This window comes from Melitaea cinxia, chromosome 9 (assembly GCF_905220565.1).
Source record: "Melitaea cinxia chromosome 9, ilMelCinx1.1, whole genome shotgun sequence".
In the NCBI taxonomy this organism is placed as follows: domain Eukaryota; kingdom Metazoa; phylum Arthropoda; class Insecta; order Lepidoptera; family Nymphalidae; genus Melitaea; species Melitaea cinxia.
In genome coordinates, this window is record NC_059402.1 from 5,895,989 (window position 1) to 5,923,669 (window position 27,681).

A 27,681-nucleotide genomic window follows, 5' to 3' on the forward strand; every position below is an offset into this window, starting at 1 on the left:
AAATACTCTAAAATAATATTTAAGATCGAATTGGCAACTTCTAAACTTCTTATACTTTCGTGTTTAAAATAAAATTATGTCCTCCACTTCTATTTTCTTGCTCAATTGTTTTGTATGAGAAATATTTTTTTAGAAATTCTAATTTAACAAAATACTCGATTAATTTTATTAGTTATCGAAATATGTGACCTAATGGCGCCATCGTTATTTACTTTACGCTTGAAATATTTTTTGGGTAATAGGCGTAGCAACAATATTAAATTAACCTTGAAGGTCAATAATGTATTCTTGAAATTCTAACACAGCAAGTGTTAGCACTAACTTCATTGCTTGTATCTCTGCTGCACATTTATATGGAGTTAAGTAAATATAGATACCAAGTCAGTGTATTTTTAAAATATTAATTAAATAATAGTACAACCAATTTAGAATCAATCAGACTTATAAAATTTTCTTTTACCTCTACAGCAATAAGAATAAAGAGAACTATCAACGAACGGCTAAGCTGTTCTTAAATAGGGTTATTGCGCCTGTTCGCGTCCACCGCCCAATTCGCGTCCATTTTACGGATCTCACTTTCAAAAGTCTCGAAATTAAGTATACTAAGACACCAATAAGTCGAAAAGTAATTACCAGCAATACCTCAATGTATAAGAGGCACGCACGCATAGACAAAAGTTCTGTGCGTCCAAGCAATCCTGGGTAAAAAAAATAGTTAGTGAGGGCTGTTCAACAAGAGAGCGCGAAGGCACGGAATAATGAGAAGAAAATAGTGGGCAGCGGTTCGTTTGAAGGTAAGTCTTTTATTATTTTATGTCTATTTTGAATACATAGCTGTTTCTAGACGTTGGTTATGATAAAAGGAATTATAATAATTATGAATTTGCTTATTTTTTTTATAGTTAACAGTTAAAATAAGGTGGACGCGAACTACTACACCGAATTTATAAAATTTCCACTTTGCGTCCGCAATGGACGCAAACTATACCTAAAGGGATTAATAATAAAACTAAATCGCGTCCATTTCTTAAATTAATTCTATAAGTTTGATACATAAAACTAATAACTACAAGTTTAATACCTATTCTACTTTGAATGAAATAAGTAATTTCTTTCTTATTTTTTTTCTGTTTAAGATGAGTTCTTTGCAGATAAGAAGAAGAAAAAAAGAACATACACAGAGGAAGATTTAAGGGAAGTTTTGCATGACATTCAAGAGAAGAGGAAATCGGTAAGACAAGCACCTATGCAAAAAATATGCTATTCCGATATTGGACAAAATAAGTGGGTGCAGACCAAGAGGGTACAAAACTTATGTACACAAATAAATAAAATTGGAGTGTCTGTTTGTAATATTAAAGTAACAGCTTTATACTAAATGCATATTGATTTATACACGGTACATATACCAAAATAAGCAATCTCTTTACTGTATGATGCCCTAATAAGAAGTCAGCTTGAGTATAATGCGGTAGTATGGTCTCCACATGAAGTCAAATACAGTCTCATGCTGGAACGTATTCAAAATAAATTCACCAGGTTTCTTTACCTTAGGCTTAATGGCGTGTATCCCTTGTATCCCTTGATGTATCCAACATTGTTTGTATTGGGCATGGTTGGATACAACAAGTTGGAGACTAGGAGAGAGCTGGCTCTGGCAACTTATATTTTAAAATTATTCCGCGGTGTTGTCAATAATCCAGGGTTACTGCAGTGGATAGATTTGAGCGTACCCCATAGGTATCTACAACGAAAGCGGCGACCGAGCTTATTTGCAGTACCCCACGGCAGAACTGAGCTAGCTAGTATCAAATAAAACCAAGTAACGAAGAAGAAAACATAACGGTATTATTAATATTTAATGCGAATGGAGATATGTGTCCACCTCGTATTTTGTTTCCATAATTATTAATCAAGGCTGATCTTTGTGGTTCTGTGTGCTTACGGCATCAAAGAATATAGCTACCCCCTCTCTTCCCGTGGGTGTCGTAAGAGGCGACTAAGGGATAACATAGTTCCACTACCACCTTGGAACTCATAAAGCCGATCGATGGCGGGATAACCATCCAACTGCTGGCTTTAAAATACACAGGCCGAAGACGGGCAGCAGCATCTTCAGTTCGACAATGCCAGCCCTGCGGTCACCAACCCTTCTGCCCAGCGTTGTGACTATGGGCAAAACACAGGAGTGAACTTGTCGTGGCCTATGTCCAGTAGTCGACTGCGAAAGGCTGCTGTGATTGTAATTGCAGGCTGATCCTTTAGATTGCTTACATTCCTTTAAAATTCACAGAACAGATAATTGTTGAATTTTATAGGTGGAATTACTATTTACTTACTGAATACACGGGTACCTAATTTGTTTTTTAATTTGAAGTTCTATCAATGTTTAGAAGAATAAATAGGTGTTTTATTTTCTTTATAGTGATTTATTAATGTTAATATGTTGATTTTTAAATAACTATAATTCTTCAATAAATAAATTATTAAAATCCAACCTCTCTTTACATTATCATAAAAATATCACCTCTTTATTCCTTTTCTAAGCTGGTGGACGCGAAGTGGTCCAGCGGGTGGACGCAAATTGGATTTTATGGACGCAAACTGGGTAAATCGCCTAATTCTGAAGTTTGTATTTAAATAAAATAATAACAAGACATTTCGAACAAAACTGAAAATTAATCTTTAAATAGACTATATAATGAACACAGTTAATAAAATTTTCATAGAAATTAGTGCGGGGACATTTTTATTTTCTTCTTCAAACATGCCAACTGCACTAAGTGGACGCGAACAGGCGCAATGACCCTAATACAACTACGAAATTCTTAATAAATCACAATTCAAAATTCAAATCAAATTCAAATTACATTTGGCCACGCACCTTCACCTGTGCTTTTTTTTTTCGTGTGGAATTTACCAAGCATTGTACATACAAATGTTGGGGGATAGTGTAAAACTCAAACTCAGGATCAAGAATAAATCGTTATGTCACGAGACCGTCATAAATAGATACATGTAGATGTACTAATACTAGGTACTTACTTATAACTATCGTCTTTTAGTCATGTGCTTAATAGAGGTCGCTTATGAGTTATAATATCCCTTCTGTATGAAAATGTGTAACATTTTCAAGTAAAGATTTTTGTTCGCTGATGCATATAATCGGAAGTATCAGCTTTTACTCCATTCTAAAAAGTTTAACATGAGGTTTGTTAACTTGTTTCGAATATAATATGTATCTACTCCATTTGCCAAAACGTGAACTAAATAAAAATAGACCACAAATAAATCTTGATATATATTACGTGCACTATTTAAAAATTAACAAAATGTTGCGCGGGCGCATGCGCTCCAAGCTTCAACCGGGTGCGGGTGAACGACCGCCAAACCGCGAGCCCGCCATGTTGGATTCGTCACGGCGCTCGCGCAATATGTCTTCTGCGCCACACTAGCATCGTCTGTATCGCCGCGTGGCAATTTAAGATACAAAGTAACTAAAAAATACTAAGTTGTTTTGAGCTAGTAAGTTCGAAAAGAATATATTTCAGACTTACAATCCCATGAACTAGAACGATTTATATGAACGTAAACGTTTACTTAAGACATGCAATGATTAGATTTTAGTAACACAAAATAGGCAGCCAGTATTAAAAAAAATTTAGCTTTAAGGAAATTTTAATTTAACTAGAAAACTTTTCTAGGATTCACAGTCAATATCTTATTATCGATATGTTAATCGTACGTAGACTATTTATACTAAATTGGATATGATTAGATAAAAATATAAACCTGTCTCCTGTGATAAGTGATATAAGACAAGTTACATCCTTTTTGTGGTTTTAAAGGTAGCCATTGACGATCAGTTTTTCGCGTCAGTTTAATTGATCAGTTTTTGGCGTCAGTTAAACTGATCAGTTTTTCGCGTCAGTTGAAATATTTCCCCTCTGACTGGCGTCACTCCGGCTCTTCAGTTTTCGACCGACCGGGCTGTTTAAAGGATGTGTCGGTACCTACTACCTATTTTTGTTGAGGAAAAAAATGGTTCTGATTCCGAATAAGAAACATTAATTCTTAAAGCGGCTACTGTTTGTTGCCATATACTGGTCTACAATGGTCTATAATTCTATATGAACAGTTTTTATTATTAGTTGTACCTCATCTGTAATAAGTATGTCAATGGTCAATCGATCATGCACGGTGTCGTTAATGACATTAATTATAAATTACTTACACGTCCTTAAAACAGCCTGGTCGGTCGAAAACTGAAGAGCCGGAGTGACGCCAGTCAATGGGGAAATATTTCAACTAACGCGAAAAACTGATCAGTTTAACTGACGCCAAAAACTGATCAGTTAAACTGACGCGAAAAACTGATCGTCAATGGCAAGCTTAACTGGTGCATTCAGTGCGTGCATCAGGAAAAAAAATTAATTCTTTGTCCAAATCACGTTCTTTTATGCGCTATAATTGCAGAAATATTTTTTTTACAATGTGATGTGTTCAAACAATTCTGAAAATCGACATTTATCAAGTTGATCCTTTTTATCAGCACCTAATCAATTACACTAAGTATTCAGCACAATTTGCGTAGTTTGTGATTTTTTATTTATATAGATGAATTTCGACATGTATCACTTGGCGCAGCATTCAGCCTGTAACATCCCACTGCTAAGTATAGGCCTCTTTCTCCATATTGGAGAAGGAGGGTTTATGCGTATACTTGACTATTTTTTCGTCGACCTACGTTGTCTTATACCGCTTAACTTTTCACTGGATGTACCGATTATTATGATTTTTGTTTCAATCGAAATCGGATGCTTGTCATCTGATGACTACTTTTTGAGTAATCCTTGATAATACGTGTTTGTTTGACTATTTTTCGTCTACCTACATTGTATTACCTAATTATCGATGTAACTGAAGTCGGTTTTTTTTCATTCGCGAGCAAACACAATTATTAATACTATTTTTGCGATAAAAGTAGACAAATTCAAAGTATTTACTTTGTAAAAATGTATTTTACAAAGTTGAAATCTATCTAGATAACAATGTTGCAAATACTTACCGGCAATAAAAACGACACATTTAAAATAAATCTTAGTAAGATTATAATTATTAGTTCAATTTACGCCAACAATTAAAGGTAATTTCGACATTAATGTAATTTGATCCGTTGAGAAATGTGGTGTAAAATAAATATTAGCATCGCAAACGATTTAATGGTCTTAATATATCGCATGTAGGTGACATTCCGTTTGCAAAGGAGAAACTAGTCGGACTGCATTCAGGGCTCGCCCTTAGCCGAGGCCGAGTACCGTTGTTGCTAGTGCGATGTTGGGTGTTGGTAGGGCTACCTAATGTAATGTTTACCTTAAAAATAATATTAATTTATCTTCCACTTGTTATTACATTATGTATTAGTAAAAATATTTTTGCAAAATTTTCTCTTATGGGTTATAATTATTTGAAAAAAAAACTTAGACGCGTGACGTCTTGTCCGATCATTAAATTAAAAAGAACATGTTAAACAAAATATAATCTTTTTCTCAATTTTACGAACATGGTCGACAATAATGTCAATGGGAATCTTTTCATTCTATTATTTCTCACTAACTGTATTTAATATAGGTAGGTATTCTACTGAATTTTGAGTACTAATGATGATTCTGTCAGTCATTCAGTCAGTTAGATAGTGCATATTTTGTAAGGAGGTTAAGATAAATGGAGCAAATAGGCAGCAAAATGCATTTTGATTCAGTAAGCTCAGGATGCGGAAAAGATAGTTAATTCACATTCAAAGTTTACCCATTTGGATTCTAAGGTGTGAAAGTCACGGAAGGCTAACGCTACATTGTGGGTACCTAACTAGGCACCAGCTAGCCCTAATCGCACAATGGATCTAAGGCCTAGCTCATAAAGTCACGATCTATCCGTAAACTCGCTTTAGACACTGCAGAGCTTTTTAGACATTGAATTTATTATGGAAACTATTCCTATTGAAACTAGAAAGCTAGAAATTTTACCATACATTTTTAAAAATACTTATTTCTTCACGTCATTTATATCACAAAAATATACTAATTTGCATGACTAACAGTTTATAGAAAGCTTAAGAAAAATTTGTAAAGCTCAATCCACGGTTCTGTGTTAGAAGAAATTAATCAACCAACCTACGTAGTGAGAACGATCCTATTATTAGTTTTCGTTTAACTTAACACTTATTGCTTATACCACATATATTTCCACATTTAGTATCCTATAGTTATTTTTACATATAATGGTGAGTATAATATTTATATAAAGTTTATAACTTTGAAATTATTTGCTTAAATAATAAAAAGTATTTATGAATACATCTTATTAATATTAAAATCTCTACATAAAAACAAAACTAAAATATGAAATACGAAGACATAAAAATTATTTTAGTCGAAAAAAAATCAAAAGTTATAATACATGTATACCTATTTATAATTACATACAATAAATTGATAATAAGCATGTACTCGTATTACTTAATAATGAATTGTTTGAAATACATACTTGACATTATCACAATTTACTGTTTATAATAGCTATACTATTTATAAAAACACACCTAATACATTTTTTTATTATACGTGTATTTGAAATGGAATATCGAAAGGATATAATGCAGAGGAATGACCGGCCTTGAGGAATGCCGTCGCTGCTCATTGTAAGCAGATTCGCCAGCGAGGCTACTTGCCGACGCCTTCCTATCTCGAGTTTCATCTACAGCCAACGTACGACACACTTTAATTGGATCTAACTTTCGAAATATCTTCGCGTTGTTTCACCGATGTCACTATCAAACTTGTATACGAATTATTATTACTTATAACAAATATTCATACGGAAGTCATTATTAGCACATGGATAGTAAAATCTATTCAAAACTAATTAAATTAAGCTTTTTTTGGAAAAAAAATATGTGAATAGAAAAAAAGAAGTTCACTTGTTATTTTAGGTAACTAAATAGATTCATAAATGGACTCAACATGTTGTTCCTTGATAAGTTAACAGTATTTTGTTGCGTCTATCATATTCAAACTTTACTTATAATATCCATTAGATACATATACAATACATGTAGCGTATACACTACAAGAAATTTTATTTATAAGAAGAGTACAAATATTATTCTTCTCGTTTAAATTATAAGCAAATTATAGGCAAATAAATATACAGGTTGCATATAGATATACAAACATCTAACGACAAACCGATTATGTAATTATACCTCCATTTATTTCAATAAGCGTATCACTTTTTGCTGTGACGTTACCAAACTATTTTAGTTGCTGCTGTTTGTTCATCTGTAAAAGGATTTTTGAAATCATAGTAAGTAGACGCTTGGGATTTTCATGGAAAATGTATTAAATACTAAGGCCGCTAACGATACACACGAATAACAAAAAAATAAAGTTAATGAGTAAAGGGGTCCAACAAGTGACTAGTGAAAGTACCAATCGACTCCATTTCATTTTCACTGCGTGTTTTGACAAACATGATTATAGCTCAGTTACGAATTGCGGGAAGGTATGAATCATACTGGCACACAGTTACGTATTTTTCATCGTCAGACCCACAACAAACTCAATTCACTATACATTAAACTTTTTGATAAGTAAAACGCTACACAGAAAAGAAACACTCATACAAGGTATATTGGCCTAATTTTTATAGTTTTTGTAGCCTATTAGGGCACAATTAAGCATATTCTATTTTTCTATGATTTCCAGTGTTGCGTAAACGTAAGAGTAGATAGGTATCTAACTAAAAAAAACTAAAAAAAAAAACATCAAAAGAAAAGCTTTAGAATCCTTTGTGACATGCGAGTTGTATAAACGTCTTAAGTATTATATTTTACTTAATAAGTAAATTAATTACTAAATTAATATATTCAATAATTGTTATAGTTGGAATAGAGACAGCTCTGAATTTTCCGCTCTAAATTGAGGAGTCTAAACAAATGCGAGACATTAGCTGGGTGTTACAGACCAGTGCAGTACAGGTTACTGAGGTAGGGAACAGCAGGAAATGTACTGCTCAAAATTTGGAGTAGGCCGACTGGGGAAGTATCCACCAAATTTTACTGAAGATAGTAGTAGTGTTTGTTCTTTTGGTGAGTAAGGAAGCCAGAGTTCCGGCACGGGATTACGGTTGGCAATGCTCCTGGTGCTGCAGACATTCATAAGCTACGGCATCCGCTGGCTATTAGGCAGACCGTACCAAGTGTACGTTGATACGTTTGTAGTATTAAAAAAAGAAAAAATTTTAAACTTTTTTTTTTCATGTTTTATCCCTAGCACCATCTGCTGTAATTTGGTCAGGGTTGAGCTTCGACTATCTATATTCAGCATTTTGCTTAACTTGGTAGATTACAAAAAACAGGACAATGTCCACCGAATTTCATATCAGTCAGACTATAAAAGTTGTTTACTATTTAGTGACTAAAACTATTTTACGATCTTTAAATGGGCAAAGTATCTTTAGTCATAGCTAAGAACATTCTCGAATAAGTCACCTTTTCAACAAAAAATCTAGATCAAGATCAGTTCGCTCGTTTGGAACTTATGATAACTCGGAAAGAAACACATGTTAAATTAAATTTGTGGACATTTCAAAATAATATCAAAATACTATCTACTATTTTTTACAATTTTAATTTTGTTGACTTATACATGTTTTATTTAACACTTTTTGCAATCATATATATTTTTTTGGTTTTTTAAAAATTATTCAGATAATTCAACTTGATTTAACTAATAACGAAATTTTCCATGTTTGATTCAATCATTTTGAGAGAGCGGTAATGAGTCAGTGTGACGTGATGCACTCATTTCGCTGCGAATCATACACAAGGTTGTATTGCTGATTTCTAAACATGAGGTGACTAGTCATTGTAGTTATTTGAAGCTGACTTTTTAGTTGCGATTATTTACAGCGTATAATAACATCTTATTTTTACTAATACAAAGTCGAAAGTATTGTAAAGTGTACTGTAAATCCGGCATATACGCCCAAGCGGGATAGATGCCTCGACAAAACTGAAACAAAGTATAAAAATAATTGTGACTAAAAATCAATAAAAAGATAAGACCGAAATAAAAAATTAAAAAACAAAGAAAGTGCACAGCTATGAAAATATACAATACAAATGAAGAGGACCATAAAGAGAATATGGACCGTAGCTTTGAAATTGAAGACACAGAAAACTAAAGATTTTTTTTACCAAAAGCGCTAAAACCGCTGAGCCTGTTTTAACATACATAGTTCTGATGATGACAATTACGAACTTGATGACATGGATCTAGATGAAGATCACTGAGTGGAATGTCTCGATTATTATAGTAACACAAATCCAAAGTAGATTGGATTTAATTTATTTTGTATCAAAACTGTCTTCATGAGACATGCACATTATATCTCAATTCGCTCTAACGATTAGTGTGGCTGCAAAAAAAGTAAAATATATTGCTATCGTACCTAAGATGATTGTTACCTTCACGGTTTTGATTTATATGTTCAATGTTTTCCATGTTTAGTTAAGTATGAAAGGAGGTATATATAGTATCATCCAATGATTATGTTGTATGTTTTACTTGAAAATTTTTTATTGCTTGCGTTTAGTTGAGTAGGTAATTGCTTTATCCAATGACTAGTTTGGGAGTTTTTGATGTTATTATAATATTGATTGATCTCTTTGTGTTTAGCTAAAGATGTGTTTGTAATAGTTGTTTTTTTTTAATTCTAACTAGCTATATAACACGTCTTTAATAAAGAAATACTAAATACAAGTAGATGGTAATAAGCACAGGTATATCTCCTCTAGAAAATTAAGACTAGAGCATATACTTAGGTATATCGCGTTTGAGGCGTATATCCCGGTATACAGTTTTATTTTCAATCTAAAATACACAGTTTATTTATTGACTAGTCGACAAAAACAATACATGTTTATTCGAATAAAGGACCAAAGTCAATGAGCATAAGAAAATCAAGTGCATATTATTCGTACGCTATGAATACAATAAAAAAAGTTGTGCGAATATCACGGAATTACTATATACATTTTTTAAAGATATTCAGTGGTTGAATTACAATTTTAAATTAATTGTGTGAAAGCGCTAGAAGCCTATTTAATTGTGTTGTCAATAATGACATCATTCAACCGTTAAAATAAATACTTTTAACGCTAAAATTAGCGTTTTTGGGGTCTGCGGTTAATGAGGTGGAATGTTCAAAAGTCAACTTATAAACAACTGTGTTACTGTGAAGTGAAGAAGGGTGAATTACTTGAACTCCACAAATTAGTTTTACAATTAGCTTTTTATTGATATCCAACTTGGTCATATCATACGAGTATATATATTTATTAGCTTGTAAGCAGTTTCGTTCCAATTTAGTTATAAATAATTGGAAATGACTATAAATTTCTGTCTTTAATTAAAAATAGTTTTAAAAATATTTCAACTGGTTTCTAACCGGTAGAAACATTTAAAATAGATGTCATAAAACCGATATTTATTTAATGACAAATTAATTAAACTTACTGTCGACGTTGCATAAATAAAAATGTACTTATGTCACTTATCCGTGAATAATAAAGCCTGATAGCAATATATCATAAAACACATAGTGCCATTTGGAGAATTTGTTAATTAAATAAATAAATAATATGTTAATTAGTAATAATATGTTAGTAATTTATATGCCAATAAAATATAACAATTTATATACTTAATAAATTTAAAATACATTAATCAACAACATCTTTAACGGGAATAACTTTGGTGAAAGGAGCTTGGAGCTTCTATTGTACAAAGGCGATATACGATTTTACCGAGTTCGCTAGAATTGCAGTATCATAAAATCAAATCAAATTTTACTTAAGAACTAACTTGAGAGAGGCTAAAGTAGCGTCAATGTCCCAGCTTCAGACCGTAACGGGCAAGTAACGTTATACTCAATTTTAAGTAATAATTTTATTATTTTGTGTGGCATTAATTAGTCTCGTTAATTTCAAGACGCTCTCATAATGTATAAGCAATATTTGATATTTATACAAAGTTAAAATAATTTGATGTTTAAATTTACCGTAAATTATAGTCTATGAGACAACTTATAAATAGTGAGGATGTGTAAATCAATTATCTAAAGCGATACGTCGGCAGCTGTGACTGCGCCGTATAAGGGCTTAATTAACTAAGCGAACAGACATGGCATCGAGATCAGAGACGTTAGACGGCACAGACGACCGACCAGACGCGTGGAGGTGCAGGCGAGAGGGGAGGGAGAGGGAAGTGCAGACCGACAGTAAGGGGTCTTGGTGGGGAGCGGGGAGTGAAGGCTGTGTTACGTCAGACTGCCGCATCCGGGTTCGCAGCCGGCGGTTGCGCACGCGCCGATATGTATTGTCTGTGCGCTGCTGCTGTGCAGGTGGACCTCTCACTTGATCGGAAAATAGGTTTGACAGGAAAAAAATATTATGAGATAAATATGACCTCTATTTTTTATTTAGGTCATTTGACATTAATTATAACAATGCATTGACTACTGGATTTAAAATTATGCATTGCATATCGCTTCAGCCTATAATATCCCACTGCTGGGGATAGGCCTCTTTCCCCATGTAGGAGAAGGATCAGAGCTTAATCCACCACGCTGCTTCAATGCGGTTTGGCGGATATATCGCTATCAGGTGTACATGATAATAACCGGGACCGACAGCCTATTGTGCTCTGTAAGGCACAGTGGTGACACTCACAAAGACTGCATAAACACCCAGACCACGGCAAACAACTGTATGCCCAATACAAATGTTTGTCATGTGCGAGGATCGAACCCGCAATCGCCAGCGCAACAGCCACAAACTAGTGCTGTGACCGTTGCGCCAATGCGTCGTCATATAAAATACGTATTATAAACTACGTGTTGTGTATATGTTTCTAAATAGAACGTTTCTCGTTTATTGTGAGCGCTGTTGCTAAGCCAGTCGCTCGAGGCGGCTTGTGGCAATCGGAAATTGTCTAAATTCTGTAACGTTCCGTAACCATTCCCCATCCTTCCTTACTTGTATTGAGAAGACTAAAACCGGTACTTTATATCCTTTTTATGTATTATCAAGTGAGGATCGATTCGGATAATATAATTTAGGTCAAAACAATTCCTTTCATATTATAGGTTTAGATTTTGATTATTTAGGATAATCCGACGACATAGAAATAATTTTAAAATGTAGTCTACACAATATACATAGATATATTATTTTAGACTGGCAATAGCCACAGTCTTATCCTACACGACAGTACAGGTAAGCAATTGACACAAAAAAAAAATTGTCAAAAATTTAGTCAGAATTTTTAAACTTTTCAGCAAAGAAGTTCTATTAAAATTACCTATAAATCCTTCCTTACCTTTTAGGAGATAATCCAAAGCGTTCAACTCTGATTGATATTTAGCAAATTCATTTAAATAAATTTTTGAACATGAATTGTACATGTTTATTACGAATATTAGGCTAATTTTGCGTTTTTTAGATAACAGGAAATTACCCCGGAAAACATAGATCATATAGATAGATCATATAGAGACATATAGATAGTATCAACAAACATCAACTGTTGTCAAATCATAGATTAGCTAAAAACAATTGAAAAATATCACTCACTTCATTCAGTCTCATACAGATGTTATGGAAATTTAAAATAGTAGTTACTATTAAAAATAATATTGATTTACAAAAGCTTAGTTTAAAAAAAAAAGATTAGTTAGATTACTCGTAAATTCATTCTCAAATTTTTGACACGTGATTGCAATAAAACATTAATTTATTCTAAATTAATTAATGTAATCAAATTTATTAAGTTAGGTAAAGCCATAAATAATAACAAAGTACAACGAATACTCTTAAATCAAGTGTTTCCAGGGTCTATATGTGAAAATATCTAGTAATATCAGATTTATCGGCTAGTGCGAGGGCGCATGATCGAAGATAAATCACGAGCTGACGGCATCGATATATTCTGTAAAGATGCAGACATTTTATGCTCGAATAATTAAAATTGTCGTGTTTGAGGATATTTAAATATTACTCTTTGGAATGATAAATAAAATTACTTTATTTCTTTTTTGTAATTTTGAATGATTTTAACTAATTCATATTATCAACGGTGAACCGTGAATCATTATAAAGCACTGTAGGTTTGCTATAAATGTGCGTTCTAAAAAATTATGAAAGTACTTTAATTTCAATTAAAGAAGTGTAAACGCTGTTTATAAATGCACTATAAGCGCCATATTCATAATGAAAGTTACGAAGCTCTGACCATATAAATTGTTCAGGATCCGTGTTTTATGTTCACCGGTTGATTTTGGCGGGAGTCCAATAGCGTTGCATTTTTTGCGCTAGCATCGAACCGGTTACCGAAAGTTGCGATAACGGCATAGCTGGCGAGAGGCGCGAGATCGGTCGTGGGAAGACCGAGTTCCGGCTGTGCTACTTGCGGCACGCCTTTCACCGTGCAAGGTCGCTGCGTGGCCGCGCCACTTTCTTTTATATAATCTCCTGGCGTTCAGCGGAATGCGACATCCAAATTTATTGTGGTGACGTCACACCAAGGTGATTCACCGCTCCATTATTTAGGCAGCTTACTCTTTATCACGGCCGTGCAGGACTTGCTGATGTAACTTTGAACGTGTTGAGGATGTTAAGATGCACAAAAGGTCGGCTATTATTTAAATTTAGTTTTATTTGGTAAAACTTTCCTAGTATTGTCGGCTTACATTGCGCTGTTCATTAAATAAAATTACTTATGATAGGTACTTACTTTACGAATCTGGTAATTTTAAGTTTTTTTTTTGTGATTTTTATTAATTTTATTATAGTTTAGCGGCTACAATGCGTCCCTGAAACGTGTTAGATGAGCAATTCAGATTTAAACGTTGTAGGTATTATGTTTGACAATTAAGTCTATTATTATTTCAACCACACTGATCAATCTCCTTGATTTGATATTAGTAGAATCAATCACGATCGATTCTACCCACCTTATTCATATAGCCATCTCACTGGCCCCGTGGTAACACTAAGAGTCATTAAACCATTTAAGTTTGTAAATTCATATTTTGTGATTCCCTACATAAAAGTAAAATATTTTTTTCTTAAATTTATTTAATAATATTTTTTATTTCTTATTATATTGTCTCAAAGTTAACACATGTGCCTTTTTGAAGTTATACTTTTTTTTGGCGCGGTAGGGAAAAATGATGAGAGTAAATTTTTACAATGCGAGCACACCGTCACAAAAAATCGACACCCTGAAGTTAGCTAGTCAACGAATAAGAAGTTTGCAACGTGGAGTTAGCTATCCAACAAAGTAGGTATAACTTCTTACTTGCGTACATAAGTACACACATACTTTTTTGTTTTCATTTGTAACTTTTTAGTACATTACAATATATTCGCGAAAATATTTAAGTAACAGTCAGGAATATTATAACATTAAAGGTAATTTATGCTATAAGAAATTATAATTTTTTCAAATTATCTTCAATGCAATCAAAATATAGAATGTGAATGAAAATATAATATAAATATATTCCTTAGGCTCTATCAATGTATTTGTAATAAAAGATGTACAAATAGGTAAGTCCGTTTCTCCTGTAAAGCTTTTTGATTAAAGTAGGATGAGGGTTAGTCTAAAATCTAAACTTAACGGATGGATCAACATCGGAACATCAGTAACCACTACCCAGTATCATTTTAATGTTCATTTCAAAGATTATTAAAATACCCGAATATTGTAAAGCAATAGAAAGCGACCAGTAGTCATCCGGTTTAGGACATCCGCAATATTCCGGAACTGAGCTCGCTGTGAATACATTACATCATGAAGTCGATTATCGTCATATGTTAAATTAAAATCAGTTCCGGCATATAAAAAAGAAGAGCAATAATGTGCTATACTTAAAAAAAATCCTTAATCCTCTTGTCTGTCCTGCTGCTTCGCTTATGTGAGCCTAAATTGATTTGTGGCCTAATGCATTACCTTTTATAAAAACTGATTAAACTAAACTCCTATTTAGTACTTATTTAGTATTTAATTATATAAATACATCTAAATATTATTAAGTTACTGATCATATTACAAAGAAGTTTTTTAATATAAATAGTTTTTCACTTGAAAGTAAAATCTATCTATACCTTTCATATGGTAACAACGCTACATCAACCATTCAATAAATACTCACTAACGAAAAAAAAAAATCGACTTCAATTTACATCAATACGTAATACAACGTTGTCGAAAAAATAATCATAGAAATACATTAGAACTGATTCACAGAAACGTACCGGGGTCATATTTTTATTTATTTATTTATTCTTAATGTACACCGAAATACAGACACATATAAAGAAAGATACGATACAAGATGTACAATGGCGATCTTATCGCTAAATAGCGATTTCTTCCAGATAACCTTTGGGTACTGGACACGATACAGTAGCAGCGGTTAGAAGTGTGCACAAATTAAGGAGGAAAAATCAATAATAAATAGATAAGAACTACGATATGATAGACTTACATAACTATTTAAAAAAAAAACATATAAATAAGTAAATATTTTAGTATATAATATATAATACACATATACAAACATACATACATGCAAACATATATACATCTACATATATAAATATATACATACTGGGCTGGGCCGGAGTCACGAAAAATATGGCCCGACCAAATACAAATTAGTTTACCCCACAGCATACTATAAATGCATGTATCCCGTCCGTTGCACGTCCCGGCCCCAGCAAGGTGCGTTATGAGTCATTCTTAATGGTGCTTACGTATGACCGAGCTAAATCAATGTATGGATTTTTTTAGTTTTCTGTAATCGTTTTCCTTGTCTAAACTACTTACCGAATGTCATAAGACGTTCATTGAAGTTTATCTATTAATTGTTAGATAATTAGATTGAAATCAAAGAGGAACGTATGGACTGTGAAGTATGTGCAATGAAAAATATTTGCATAAACATATCAAATTTCGTTCGTGATTAATAAATGAATTACTTTATTAACAACCCTATTAAACGCAAAATATTTTACATGCTACGTCATTGCTACATTAGCTACGTCAGTTATTAAACTAATTATTATTATATAGGTATTTGTAGTATGCTGTTTTCTAGAAATATAATCCTAATATAGCTATAGCTTCGATTAATTCAGATTTAGTTATTGTCTCCGAATGGTATAAACAATATGGTCATACGGTTAATACATCAAAAAGTCAAGTAATCCTGATCGGTAGTCAGAAAATTACTGCAAAAATTCCGACCAAAACTGCGCTTCGAATTCACTTATGCTTTCGATTTCGGACTACGTTGACGTCTGCTATCGGAACCTCACTGAAAATCAGTTAAACAAACTTGAGCGACTTCAAAATATTGCTATTCGGTTCATATTTGGCTTGCGTAAATTTCAGAATTTCGTAAAAAGCTCAACTGGTCACCCAGACAATAATTGTTCGTCATGATTTTTCTGTCCTACCCCACCCCAGCCTATAAAATAATGATATTTGTAATTAAAAAAAAAAAAACTAATCGATAAATTTTTCAATAGCTCAACTCAATTACATTGTTCTTTAAAATTGGTCAGCCTTAAATTATTTAATTAAAAATCAATAGCCTTAGTTTTAGAGCCTTACAGTTCTTGAAGAAGACCGCTAAGGGAAATCCCACTTCTTCTTCTTCTTCTTCTTCACTACTACTTCTTCTTCTTCTTCTTCACTACTTATTCTTCTTCTTCTTCGCTACTTCTTAATAGAATAGGTATAAGAAATATAATAGGTATAAGAAGGTTCGAAGTCGCTGCAAATGACTTGTAGAGACGCACAACGACGCCATATCTATAAATCTGTCCTCGAGGAAGCAGACTCTGCCAAGGTATGGAAATTCCTCAAGTCACTCGGAGTTGGCAAATTCAAGCAAACCATTCCTACAAATTCTGTTGACATTAATGGCCTTAACAGTTACTTTACTAACTCATGTACTATCGATAGTACCACTAATACTATTAACAATCTTTCAGCCTTAAGTACTCCTTTTGAGTTTTCATCTTTCAACTTTAGTCAATTATCTGACTGTGGTGTTAAAGAGAATGAACTTGCTGTCAGCTCCAATGCTGTGGGCTGTGACTCCATTAGCCGAAAAATGATCGTTCCTATCATTGACTACATCGTTCCTGCCTTAATCCATATCCTTAACTATTCCTTCGCCTCTAGTACTTTTCCTTCCTGTTGGAAAGACGCCCATATTATTATTCCTTTACCTAAGAGATCCAACCCATCTGACATCTCCGATTTCCACCCAATATCTATCCTACCTTTCTTGTCCAAGGTTCTAGAGTGTCTTGTTTACCAACAGCTAAAATCATTACTTTCCTTAAACAATCTTCTAAATCCATTTCAATCCGGATTTCGGAGGGGTCATAGTACGGTAACAGCACTTGTCGAAATCGCTGACGACATCAGACACGCAATGGTCGATCGAAAACTTATGGTTCTGGCTTTACTTGACTTTAGTACTGTGACTTTAGTAGTGTGTAGCCTTTAATACTGTGGACTTCGATATACTGTTGTCTGTGTTAGGTTCCTTTAATATATCTCCACCAGTAATTGACTGGTTTCAACTGGTTCTTCTCTTCTTTTTTCTTTATCTATATCTATATCTATCTATTATCTATAATATATATAAACGCGAAAGGTCACTCATCACGAAATCTCCGAAACTATAAGACCTACAAACTTGAAATTTGGCAGGTAGACTCTTTATAAGACGTAGGCATCCGCTAAGAACGGATTTTACGAAACTCCACCCCTAAGGGAGTAAAACGGGGGCTGGAAGTTTCTACGAAAGTCCTATGTTTTTGAAGTAAGAGACTTGAAATTTAAAATGTATGCTCTATAGATGGTGAGGAGGCGTTCAATTAATGTATCTTTAGAAATCACCTCCCTTTTGGGGTTGAAACGGAGGATGGTAGGTTGACTCACACATCACGAAATCTCCGAAACTGTAACAGCTACAAACTTGAAATTTGGCAGATAGGTTCCTTATAAAGCGTAGACATCCGTTAAGAACGGATTTTACGAAACTCGATCCCTAAGGGGGTGAAACGGCGGTTTGAAGTTTGTATGAAAGTCCCATGTTTTTGAAGTAAGAGACTTGAAATTTAAAATGTATGCTCTATAGATGATGAAAAGGTGTCCAGATAATGTATCTTTAGAAATCAACTCCTTTTTGGGGTTAAAACGGGGGATCGTAGTTTGACTCACTCATCACGAAATCCCCGAAACTGTAACAGCTAAAAACTTGAAACTTGGCAAGTAGCTTTCTCTTATAAGGCGTAGACATCCGTTAAGAACGGATTTCACGAAACTCGACCCCTAAGGAGATAAAACGGGGGTTGGAAGTTTGTATGAAAGTCCTATGTTTTTGAAGTAAGAGACTTGAAATTTAAAATGTATGCTCTATAGATAATGAGAAGGTGTCCAAATAGTCTATCTTTAGAAATCAACTCCCTTTTGGAGTTAAAACGGGGGGATAGTAGGTGTTCCGGCAACGTGCGTATAATTGATTATGGGTAGTATTTAAAACGACACGTTGATTACCAGTACAATTTATTATAATTTTAAGCAATAACTTTTGCGGTCACAAAAATGGTATGAAGTTAAAATGGCTTCTAAGTTAAGGTCCAAACCTGTGACGTATAGCGTTCGACCAATCGAGATTGCCCGCGATTGGCCGGGACCGATATGTCGCGATATAGGAGGGATCCTATTGGTCGAACCCCACACATCGCAAATTTAGACCTTATTACAAATAGATATAAGAAAAACGGAGCGGAGCGAACAGTAGGTTGACTCACTCATGACGAAATCTCCAAAACTATAACAGCTATAAACTTGAAATTTGGCAGGTAGGTTTCTTATAGGGTGTACACATCCACTAAGAACCTATTTTACGATACTCGATCCTTAAGGGGATAACACGGGTGTTGAAAGTTTGTATGAAAGTCCTATGTTTTTGAAGTAAGCGATTTGAAATTTAAAATGTATGCTCTATAGATGGTAAGAAGGTGTCCAAATAATGTATCTTTAGAAATACATTTCTTTTTGGGGTTTAAACGGGGGATGGTAGGTTGAATTACTCATGACGAAATCTACGAAATTATAACAGTGACAAACTAGAAACTTGGCAAGTAGCTTCCTTATAAGGCGTAGACATCCGTTAAGAGCGGATTTTACGAAACTCGACCCCTAAGGGGATAAAATGGGGTTGGAAGTTTATATGAAAGTCCTATGTTTTTGAAGTAAGAGACCTGAAATTTAAAATGTATGCTCTATAGATAATGAGAAGAAGTCCAAATAGTCTATCTTTAGAAATCAACTCCCTTTTGGAGTTAAAACGGGGGGATGGTAGGTTGACTCACTCATGACGAAATCTCCGAAACTATAACAGCTATAAACTTGAAATTTGGCAGATAGGTTTCTTATGGGGTGTACACATCCACTAAGAACCTATTTTACGATACTCGATCCCCAAGGGGATAAAACGGGTGTTGAAAGTTTGTGTGAAAGTCCTATGTTTTTGAAGTAAGCGATTTGAAATTTAAAATGTATGCTCTATAGTGGTGAAAAGGTGTCCAAATAATGCATCGTAATATATATAAAAGAGAAAGGTCACTGTTTCACTCTTCTCGAGAACTCAAAAACCGCTGGATGGTCCATCCATCCAGGATAGACATAGATGAAATTTGGCAGGGAGGTAGATTATAGTTAGTAGACATCCGCTAAGAACGAATTTTGCGATATTTCACCGCTAAGGGGGTTTAATTGGGGTTGATAGTTTCTATGAAACATATACAGCAGGGTCGGCTTAAAGGACAATAACCGCGTTTGCAACTCTATGTGTTCAAGAAAGATTTATATTGATCACCTTTAAGTAGTACAAAAAAAAAAATTTTTTACTATATCCAACCTTTAGGTTACTAGAATACTTTTTTATTTACCCCTGTCGTCACGGAGTCCCGGAGGAGCGTGCGTTACGCTATTCCGTGGCATATATTTACGTAGAACTATATTAAAAACTAAATTGCATGCAGTATATTTTAAACATATTTACACTACAATACTATATTATTACTACATTATTTAATACCACAATTCTGACGAATTCAACGAACCATTTTGTTCGACGCGACGCGCGCTTCACGCGGACGTATTCGCGGGCAACAGTCAGTGTATTATAAAACAAAGTCCCCAAAAGTGTATGTGATCGATTCCCTCAAAATCTACGGAACGGATTTTCACGCGGTTTCACCGACGGAGACAGGGCTTCAAGAGGAAGGTTTACGGAACGGCTAAGCCGATTTTGATGAGAGGTTCACTGGAAGTTCACCGGGAAAACGCTGTAACACAGTGATTTAAACGCAGGCGAAGCTGCGGGCACAGCTAGTTATTTTATAAATTCAGTAACGACACACTTATCTTCTCTCTATCACCTGTATGCAGACGATCTTCAAATATACACTAACTTTAAGTTGGCTGATCTACCCACGAGTATTTACCAACTAAATAATGACTTGGACCTTATTTTTAAATGGAGTAACTTGTACGAGTTAAAAGTTAATCCTTCTAAGTCTCAAGTGATTATCGTGAGTAGTCCAAAACTAGTCAGTAGCATTGATTGATTAAAGTTGCTTTGAATGTTAGCATATCAATAGAATATATAGAATCTATATATAGAATATCTTTCGATCGTCATCTCTCTTGGTCACCTCAATTAACTGAGCTAAGCCGGAAATTGTTTGCAGCCGTCGGTTCACTCCGTCGACTCCAGTACTTTCGTCCCTTGCCTACCAAAATTGCGCTGGCACAATCACTACTTTTACTAATCCTTGACTATGCAGATACGTGTCTTCTGGATTTCAAAGAGGCGCAACTAAATAAGCTTGAACGCTTCAGCCTGTAATATCCCACTACTGGGCATAGGCCTCTTTCTCCATGTAGGAGAAGGATCAGAGCTTAATACACTACGCTTCTCTAATGCGGGTTGGTGGATATATTACCTTATATAAAAAGCTGGAGCGCCTTCAAAATCTCTGTATAAGGTTCATATTTGGTCTTTGCAAATATGACCACGTCTCCGATTTTCGCAGTAAGGTCAAGTGGCTCCCAATGGAAAACTATATATAAACTTTGTGACCTCCCATTCGAAAACTATATATAAACTTTGTGAGTAGCGCCTGGAGCATGATGCCCCCCCCCCCCCTACTACACCGTACCAAATTTCGAATCGATAGGACATATGGAAGGTAATCAGATCCCACCATTAACTATTAAAGAGCTGATGATTTCAAAACGGCTGACCAGGCCATGGTTACCTTACCTAGTCAGATCCCCTAATCAACTAGAAAAGAGCTGATGATTTTCAAACGGCTGAACAGATTTTCATGAGACATGGCTAAGACTCGGGCTAAAATTATTTACGACACAAAAAAAAAACTAAACGAAAATCGGTTCATCCGTTTGGGAGCTACGATACTACAGACAGATACACATACAGATACGTTAAACTTATAACACCCCTCTTTTTGCGTCGGGCGTTAATAATATATTTATTTATTTATTTATTTATTTATTTGGAGAACGGTACAGAAACAATTACAGAATAACAGCGTAGCATAAAACAGAAAAAAAATAGATACAAATTGTCCCCTCTATGTCTCACTAAGAACATAGGGATAAGATTTACAGCAAGGACAGTAATGATGATTAATTATTACTATTAATAGTCTAGAGCACCAAGAATGAAAACACCAAGGCAACTAATTGATCTAACTAAATAGCTTCCTAACTTTAGTTTTAAAAAGATGCCGGGAGCACGAGAACATATCAATATTATTAAATAAACTATTGTGTAGGACACACATTCTGTAAAGTGGCGCGCGTTGACCTATATTTGTTCTAGTTAATTCTGTATGGAAAAGGTTTTTAGACCGAGTTGGTTTAGCTGGAGCTCGAAAATACAGTTCTGCAAGAAGTTGTGGTGCGTTTATTTCACCCATGCAAATATGTCTGAGGGTAAGTGCATCAGCCATCGAACGTCTATCGCTAAGAGAAATCATGCTGTATCTATCTAATAATTCATCATAAGAGCACCTTGGGGAATGAATACGGTAGTTGAGGATACGTAAAAACTTTTTTTGTACAAGTTCTAGGCGATTTTTGTATGTATCGTAGTATGGGTTCCAAATGGGGGATAAATACTCAAGTTGTGAGCGCACTAAACTTTTGTAAAGACACATAAATGTTTCTTTTCGCTTAAAAGATTTCGTGATGCGGCAGATAAAACCTAACATGCGGTTAGATTTTTTTATTATGTGATCAATGTGTGTATCAAGCGTAAGCTTTGTATCCAGATAAACACCTAAGTCACGAATCAACGGTTCAGTATCGAGCATATGATCTCCCAGCGAAAAGGTGGATGGTATTATGTTTTTATTTCTTGAAAATCGATATATGTAGGAATGAGGTCACACTGGTTAATAATAATGTTAACACGAGATAGTTATAAGTTAACGGGGGGAGACTAACTTCTTAGCATTCGATGGATTCATTGTGTGGGTGCCGGATCCATCGTGTGGCAGAGGGTGAAACTCATAGCAGTTCCTAGGACTTCCGAACTAGGTGTAGGTTTAAGGAGACCCCTTTGAGATGCCCATCAACGCTCACCTTCCCTCAAATTAAAGATAGTAATTTTTTTATAGTAATATATTGAAAGAGACTAGGTTAAGCTACTAGTAGGATACAACAAGTGCACCGTGCCAAGCCAGAGCCAAGACCAAGCCAAGACTGCCTTAGCCGCGATTGCTCCGGACGTTTTATCAGAATGACTCCAGTAATAGACTGAGTGAGGGTAGGTGAGTATCGAACGATGAGCTAAGTGGCGTGATCGGTGCATCCGTTGTTTATAAATCTCTTGCTAATTACGTACGACAGCACAGGTGCTGACACATACAAATCTTTTTCTATGTATACTATTAGTGTAGTTTAGTATTACTAATTTAACTACTAAGTTTTAAGTTTTTTTAGTATTACTAATAAGACTACATAAGTTTATGGTCCTGATGATAAGTGATTATCATAGCCCATGAAAGCTTGCAACCTTAGGATTAAAAGAGCGTTGCTGGCCTTACTTACATACACACAGATCACACATAACACATAAAAAAGACTACTTGAGGTTAATTTATTTCTTTTCTTCATCTACAGATATACAAAATTCTCGAACACAAACTCATCAAACCAAACAGTACCGAGGCCGGTTATACTCAAAGTATTCGAACATTCACAAGAATTAGAAATAATAATGCCAGTAAAAAACAACGACTTCATATACAATACAGATACAACAACCGGTCGGGTACAGAAAGAATATAAGTTATTTACTTTAGCGGTTCCGGTTGAAGATATAAAGAAAGCAGTGAAAGGACTTAAGGCTCTGCCGACTGAAATCAATCATTGGTTCAATAATTCTGTTTTGTAAGTAAATTTTTGTTTGGTATCATCACTACATAGTATAAAACAAAGTCGCTTTCTCTGTCCCTATGTCCCTATGTATGCTTAAATCTTTAAAAAAAAAAAAAAAATCTAAAACGGATTTTGATGCGGTTTTTTTTTTTAAGAGGAAGGTTACTTATAATAACATCCATTAAATAGTGGAGAAATACTGTTATTTTTGAGGTTTCTAATGTGATGTCGTAAATAATTACATTTTTTCCGCTTATATTGCAAACGCAGCCCGAACCCTACGAGATTTATCAAAATAATGTACTAAGTATTGACACACAAAAAGTTCTACAGAAAACTCCGGTATGGTATATGTCTATCTCTTATGGATATCCCACAATAACATTTTTTTGTCATTTACTTTTTACGACAAATAATGGCTAATTTTCAAAGCGATTTTAACCAATACAGCATTAATCCTTATCTAATTAAATACATTGTTGATTCAATATAGATCTATATGGCTCTTTGCAGCATATGATTTAAATGAATATTTTCGAAGATATTACAGATTTAAAAATTGCGGTACGTAGCGTTTGCGGCGGTTCCGGCCGGCTTTTACTCTAAAGTTAACGCGTGCGGGCTACGGGCAGTAATGAATAAATCAAAACTACTAGATCGATTTTAATCATTTTTTCAGTGAATGACATAGGCTATAATTATATTTTTTCCCCTTGCGAAGCCGGAGCGGGTCGCTAGTTATAAATAAATTTGTGTTTTTTTTGAGAGTACATTGTAATAAAAGATTAGGGTGTATAGAGAAAGAGATGAGTGAGTGATAGCAAATAGAAAGAGAAAATATGAAGAAGTAGATAGTGAATGAACTGAAAATACTATTGCGCGAGTTTTTGAGTAAGTAATTAACCCTTTAACCGGCAACACCGTAATATTACGAGTACTTTCAACTAATTGTAAGTCTTTTAAATAAAATTGTTCTGTAACAATGTTAGTTACCATACTTCTCCAAAACGGCTGGACCGATTTTTATGACATTTTGTGTGTATATCAGGTAGGTCTGCCAACGGCCAACATTTATATTTCATACCCCTAAGTTACAAGAGGGGGGGGGGGAGGATTAAAGGGGTTAATAATATTTATGGCAAAACTACGTTTACTGAGTCAGCTAGTAGTTTTATGATTTTTACCAAAACAGAAAAAATCTAATGTCGATTTTCAAGGGTGAAATATCGATTCACTGAATCGATTCAGTACAACATATCGATTTAAAAATTGATTTATTTGGTTGTTGTTGTTTTAAAATTTGTCCCCAATAGGGAAAGGCAAAGGAATATAATACATACAACCTATTATAGTTTGAATTTGTAAGTTTCGTTCTGATATATCAAAAGGCCGGAGCCAAGGCTGAAGTAGTGAGTATCGATTTATTTGGTCGAGGATCGATTTTTCGATTATTCGATTTCAGATCGTCATGCCTAGCTTGAGTGTAACTTAAAATATTATATTTTATATTAACATACCTATAGCAAAGAGCAACACGGAGGGGAGTAGCCATGTACAGGCGTTCCCCTCTGTCAAGGTATAAGGCCAAATGGCCATATACATACAATAAAACTAGTTGCAGCCGCACTGATTACTAGACAATCTAGTTACGCGATTGAATCAACGTCCTTCAAAAAATGCCAAATTGTTCTGTTTTTTGCTGCAAAAAAAGATCTGCCACGTCAAATTTACTAAAACATGGCGTTACCTTTCATACATAAGTATTTTTTAATCACATTATTACTTGTATACTTCTTTTAAACATTTTTTAAACTTAAAAATTATAAATATTATCGTTCGTGTTGACTCGATTTGTTTACCAACACAGGCCGCTCGCCCTCATACAATATGCGGATCGGTCGAGCGACTGATCGGAGTCTATTTCCGAGAAGTCACTGTCGCCGAGCGATAGTGTTGTTACCGGTTTGTTTGTAGATGGTTATCGATAAAAACGGCAAAGGCAAAAGAGGAGACAGACATTTTTGAGATTTTGATTTATTTAAAATATTATATTGCTAGCTTTTTTTAATAAACATAGTTATATAATAAAATTGCATTAAATTAAATATAATACAAGTATTATGAGTATTAATACATTTTACTAGAATTAGTTAATGTGAACTTCGACCATAATGTTTTATATAAAAATTTGGCAGGTTTTCTAAAAATCCAAATTTAAGGGATACATGGAAAAAAATTGTAATAACAGATTAACTTGGACGCCCACAAAAAATAGTGTAATTTGTTCAGATCATATCAATACCACTAACTTTCAAGTGTTGGCGAACAATAGAAGGATTAGTCGAGGGCACCAAACCAACACTAACGCCACACTGTTTTTGTCCCGTAATTTTGTTTTGCCTCATATACAAGGTAATCAAGATATGTTTCACCTTAGTCATAGTAGTGAAATGAAGCTTTGATTTATCAACTTTGAAAATTAACAATGTCCATCCTTTCAGAGTCATCAACAAATCATTCAATCTAGCAGATGATAAGCTATCATCTTATGATGCCATTAGTGCTACGCTCCCTATTCCCGATTCGTTGAAATCACCGTGTACATCATCAACTCCTCAAAATGTATGTTAACCTTTGATCGTTTATTGTAGACTGGCATTGTTTGGCATAACAACGTTGCACCAAACGTATTGTGACATAATTATAATAGTTAGACATATGCTGCCGCGACACTTTTTAACCGAAAAAGGAGGAGGTTCTCAATTCGACTGTATTTTTTTATGTATGTTACTTCAGAACTTTTGACTGGGTGGACCGATTTTATGATTTTTAATTTAATAGAAAGCTGATGTTTATCATGTGGTCGCGTTCAAATTTCATCGAGATCTGATAACAACTTTTTGAGTAACCTTTGATAACGCGTATATATTACGTATATTGTATTACTTGTCGATGTAATTGAATTCAGTTTTTTTTCGTTTGCGAGCAAATACAATTATTGTAGATAATGATGTATTCTACAAAGTCTTACTACATTTTCTATTTCTATTATCATTAATTTTTGCAGCGCACGCAATGTAAGCAATTTTTTAGGTTATTTTTTTATCCCTTGGGTTACATCATTGGAGTTTTAGTAAGGATCCCTAATATTTTTGAAAATATTGTATAACCTATGTCACTCAAGGATAGTGTAGCTTCTCAACGGTGAAATAATTTTTTGAATCAGTCCAGTAGTTTGGGAGCCTATTCAATGCTAACAAACAAACAACAAATCTTTACTCTTTATAATCGTTTATTTTACATGAAGATGTTTGATTTGTAGTATATAATAAATTAAGTCAATTTTTATAGTAACATACCTTTGTATCACTTTAAAAACCTTATTTCCCTAACCGAGTACTTGAATTTATCGATAATGCATATCGACAGTTGTTACAACCACGGCTGTAAGCAACTTGTTAGTGTAGTTGCGGCGTGTCATTATACTGTAATGACACAAAATGTATCTATGTGTGTGTGAAAAATGTAAGTGTGATTTTAATTTAGTATGTGTAAGTTTCGTAGTGACAGAGGATTATTTTTGTGTGGGATTTAGATAAAGTGTGCATGTGTGTGATTTCCCCCCGCAAAAAATGACAGACAATTTTGTATCGGTAACAAACGCAATGGCTACTCCCCTCCGTGTTGCTCTATGACCTATAGCCTGTTTTTTTTCGCTACGGACTAAATTGACATAAGCTGTGTTGCTAGTTTTTTTGCGAATCATTAATAGTGATATGCCGCTACCGTAACTTTACGTAATTTACAATCTAGTATCGTTTTTCAGCAATAATTACAAAAATATGTCTTTAAAACTTTAGAATGTGGCGACAACCGTAATGTACCTATAGGCATACCTATATATGTACCTGTATGGCTAATGTATAGATATGATAAATAAAACACTTATTTTTTAAGTATTTATTAATCTTAGTAATCACATGCAAATTAAGGCTATCTTTTAGATTAAGAACTATCGAATTATGGGGTTTTGGGGAATGGAGGGTGGACG

The 27,681-nt window shown here is 34.2% G+C and overlaps 1 long non-coding RNA gene across 1 annotated transcript; it reads right to left on the reverse strand.

Moving 5' to 3' along the window:
• Window positions 1–8,930: 8,930 nt before the first annotated feature.
• LOC123656277 lies at window positions 8,931–27,363 on the reverse strand. The gene is made up of 2 exons (XR_006743511.1): window positions 27,327–27,363; window positions 8,931–9,074 (listed from the first exon to the last, which is right to left on the reverse strand). It is a non-coding gene; the product is annotated as an uncharacterized LOC123656277 (long non-coding RNA).
• Window positions 27,364–27,681: the final 318 nt, after the last annotated feature.